The 4,436-nt window shown below is 27.1% G+C and overlaps 2 long non-coding RNA genes across 2 annotated transcripts; both read right to left on the bottom strand.

The window, feature by feature from the left end:
• Nucleotides 1,109-2,136, bottom strand: LOC110265490. Its single transcript, XR_002351636.1, has 3 exons — nt 1,543-2,136; nt 1,316-1,381; nt 1,109-1,193 (listed from the first exon to the last, which is right to left on the bottom strand). It is a non-coding gene; the product is annotated as an uncharacterized LOC110265490 (long non-coding RNA).
• Nucleotides 2,531-4,436, bottom strand: LOC110265491. Its single transcript, XR_002351637.1, has 3 exons — nt 4,399-4,436; nt 3,642-3,713; nt 2,531-3,249 (listed from the first exon to the last, which is right to left on the bottom strand). It is a non-coding gene; the product is annotated as an uncharacterized LOC110265491 (long non-coding RNA).

The raw sequence follows: 4,436 nt of genomic DNA on the forward strand, positions 1-4,436 counted from the left end.
GTCCCCAATATACCAAAGCCGCCTTTGTTACTCTTTTTCCATCAAAAGAGTTGCAATTCAGCCGCCTAGGAATACAGAAGGTTTTGGTTAAGAAAGATCGAAAGAACCACAAGATCCAAATCTTTCCATCAATTTTTGACTTTTATGAGTAAAAATACGCTTCCGTATTATGATATATTTTTTGTGATTCAATATGGATGATCTGAGTTATTAAAATAATTTATTCTAACAAGTGGTATCAGAGCTATCTATAATTTAATTATTGAAAATATTTAATTTTATTATTTTTTGAATTGATACATGTATATGTATGCGCTACGTACATTGAATATTGCTGTGCAACGAAATTATGAATTAAGAATAGTCGGCTACAATTCTGTTTATTATTGTCACACATATAATACATTTAACTTTAACATATATATTTTGTGTGTACGTCATATATAAGTAATACTGTTGCACAAACATAAAGGTTAATTCCTTTTTTTTTTTGTGCTAATGCTATGATTGCAATTCTTAATACACATACGATTATTGGGTATGCTACTGTGCGTGTGTGTATATATATATATACTAGCAAGTTTGCATGGGATTACAGTTTTATGAACATATTAAAAATAAACTATTCAATAATAATTTTTCCAAATCAAAATCATATGCAAGTTAAAACAGTATTAAAAGGACTCAGAATGAAAAGAGAATCTATTATTTGGCAAATTTAAAATATAGATTGTCAAATATCCATAGAAAGAAAAAAGAAAATAAAAACATATCCAATACAATCGAAAACATAAACAAAAATATCTGTTTCTACATATTAATAGATAAATAGCTATTTTTAAGTATAAATTAAGATTTCTTGATCTCCAATTGTATGTGCTGGTCCTGTATGGAGACTAATCTCAGGATAAGGTTGTCCTTCTCTTTAACTTGTATAATCTACAGCACTCCTTCCACTCAACCCCAATTTTTTATTCCGAATTTCTTCTTCCACTTCACTCCTCTTTAACTTGTACAATCTACAACACTCCTTTCACTCAACCCCAAATTTTTATTCCGAATTTCTTCCTCCACTTCTCAGGAGATGGGAAAAAAAAGATACTACACTCTACACTGAAAGGTGGACCAGTTATCTTCCACATAGAACCATGCCCAGATGGTTTCAGATATGCAGCAAACTTAATGGACAAGTACTGCAATGAATATATAATATTTAGGGGTTCAGGAGGATTTTTCACATAAGCAATAATAAATACAAAGTCAATATTTCATAAGTTTGTTAAAGAAAGAACAGAATTCATTAAAGTTATTTTACCAATCGACTTGTGGTGAGTTTTGAATTTGTCATGGTCTTCTCATAGCAAGGGATCGAGGATATCTACTGTAGGACACATAGACATTTCAGTCACCATAGTAAAATATATGTCTATTCACCACGATGCTAAAACAGAACTTAGGAAAAAAACGTATGTACCATTACTGATTGTCATGGAATCTAAATAATGTTGTCAAATCTAAGGGACTTTATACTGAGTAATTTACCTGTTGAAATCACTTGTATCTGTATGCATCGCCATTCAGCTGTTTAATCCTTCAAATATCCTTATCAATATTGTAGAAAAAATCCAATATTTTATCCAATATAAAAAAAGATTATTTTATAATGATTAAATAAATAGCAGCAACAAATGTTAACAAAATCGGGAACAAACAATCAGATCCAAAGAAAAAATAAAATGAAATCACTAGAAGTGTGAAAAAAGAAAACCAGGGAAGATGGCACGAATTATGAAATGTTGGAGATCACAAGCTACAGATTGAAATTGAGAAACACTGAGTCCGAGTGATTCTTGAGGGAGAGAATCATGTCTAATATAAGGAGTAGAAATCATTTAATGGTGACTTTTGGATTTTGCCTTGAACTTGACCCATCAAATTCTTTAAGGTACGGTTTACATGTTTGCAGATAATTATCATAAAGCATACTTAACTTTTTATTATACCAAAATACATATGTCATCAAGAGAAGTGTATATATTAAAAATTATAAGAGAAAGAAAAGGATTTATTTTTAAATAATAAACATAAAACTATATACACTAAATTCTGTTAAGTATCTGAAGAGGCATACTAAAATTAATTGTCAGCTATTAAAAGTTTAAATCCTTTTCAAATAATAATAACAATAATAACTAAAAAAATTATCCTTATTATCCTACATTGAATGTTAATTATAAATATCACCATTTTCTTTATGAATTCCAAGACTATACAATTATTAGTTATGAGTGTAAAATTAATAACAATAAATATCACAATAATAACAACATCACATGTTATCCATATTAAATGGGATATACTTTATTTTTGGATTACATGATGATATATTACATTATTTAAAACTGAGTTTAAAATTGTTATGAAAATCCTAATTTTCTACTTTCTCATAAAAAACCTATATCAATACTAATTTTATGTTTCTAGCATTTTAATACTATAATTATTATTTTCCACTGTAATATTATTATTATTACTATTTTAATACTAACAATATAAAAGACTAAAGCAAATAAGTAATACTCTTCATGACATTATTATTCTAATACTAACCTATTTTAAATATGGTTTACATCCATTAAATATAATATTTTCTTTCCTAACAAATTACCAATTAAAAAACTTGCCATTTCAATAAAAGAGTATTATCCAATTCAAGTAACTAACTCAAGTGATTAAATCCTGTTTAAAATGATTAATTATTCAGCAACTCAAGTAACTAATTCAAGCAACTAAATATTTTTTAAACTGATTTAAACACAAACAAATCCTACACTTTTTTGCATTCAGAAAATGCACACAAATCAATTAAACCAAAAATGATGCATACATATTTTATGTAGTTCAAGTAACTAAATATTTTTTTAAATTTAAACTGATTTTAACACAAATAAATTCTAGAATTTCTTCATTTGAATCAATAGTGCAATGAGATTAAAGGTAATTAAGTTGTCATTCCATCAATCAATCAATCAATATTATTTTAAAAATAAATGACAAAAAAAATTTGCCACAAAAAAGAAAACATAAAAATTGACTTGATATAATATACGAAAATACCAATTCATAGCATAAACTTAATTCTTTAAACAACTAACTCAATATTAACTCATCTTCATTAGAGGAAACGACAGCACCTTGCATATAATCCATTGAAAACTTAGTTCTTCCTTCTCCTCCTTCTAAATCTTCCTAAAAAAATAAATTGAAAGTACATATAAGTTTACTGGATGCAACAACAAACAAACAGCAAAAATAGAGATTTTGAGAAATAAGAAGTTAAAGAAAATATTAACAACTCAAATGATGTTTGTTATGTTAAGAGACACAATCTTAGCTTCAATTTCATCATAATAATGTCCTAAACATAAAAAATAATTTTAATTTCTGAATCTCAGGTAAAAAAAATATAGCTAATTATTAATTAAAAGAAAATAAATAGTTAGACTAACATAAGCAAACACTATACACTGACTTATCATAATTTAAAAAATAATAATGATTGAAAATAGAAGAGTTGGAATTCCAATAAAAAACAAATGGAAGGAAAAAAAGAAAAGCAGAACAACAATCTTTGGCCTCACTCTACTAATAAACTTCTTTAGTTGTATAAGTCGTATTCATTGCTTGCAGTCATAACCTGTTGATCTGATCACCTGAAATTATAAGATAACCAATAAAATAGAGACACTTCAAAGGCTCACAGTGAAGTTTAATGAGATTTACAGCCTCTACAGAAGCCTAATTATTGCAAGGATGTAAGATACTTCTCAGCACAAGTGCAAGAGACACATTGGAAAATTCAAGTAAAGCAACAAATAAGCCTTTTATACAATAAATAATAGATTTTTTAGGTATATATAAATAATCTCTATTCTCTTTCTTATATTGCAATCCTCAAACATATTTAAGTGTCTCAAAATTGAAAATTTTCAATGATTAATAGTATTTCAATGAGAACATGTTTTTCTTCCCCATTCTAAAAAACAAATAATAAAAAAATAAAAAAAAAATTTGTTACACCCTATCAATCCAAGACTCAATGGTAACTCCCATTGATAAAGCACCCTATCAGTTTATAAAGTACAACCTCAATTTATCAGAGAAAAAGAAAATTAACAAAGTACAAAATTCAAACATAAAATAGAACTAAATGAATTAGCAACTCCCATAACCAACAAAAACTATTCAATCAAATTAGGATAAAACTGACAATAATTAGCCTTAATATAAGTTAACTTTTGTAAAATAAAACAACTCAAACTATGAAGAAAGAAAAAGCAGCTGAAAACTCAAAATTAAAAACAAAAGATCAGAAACATGAATTGAGAAAATCCGTACATGAGGAGGACGGGGATTGAGCTCTCAGATCAGAATGT

This window comes from Arachis ipaensis, chromosome B08 (assembly GCF_000816755.2).
Source record: "Arachis ipaensis cultivar K30076 chromosome B08, Araip1.1, whole genome shotgun sequence".
In the NCBI taxonomy this organism is placed as follows: Eukaryota; Viridiplantae; Streptophyta; class Magnoliopsida; order Fabales; family Fabaceae; genus Arachis; species Arachis ipaensis.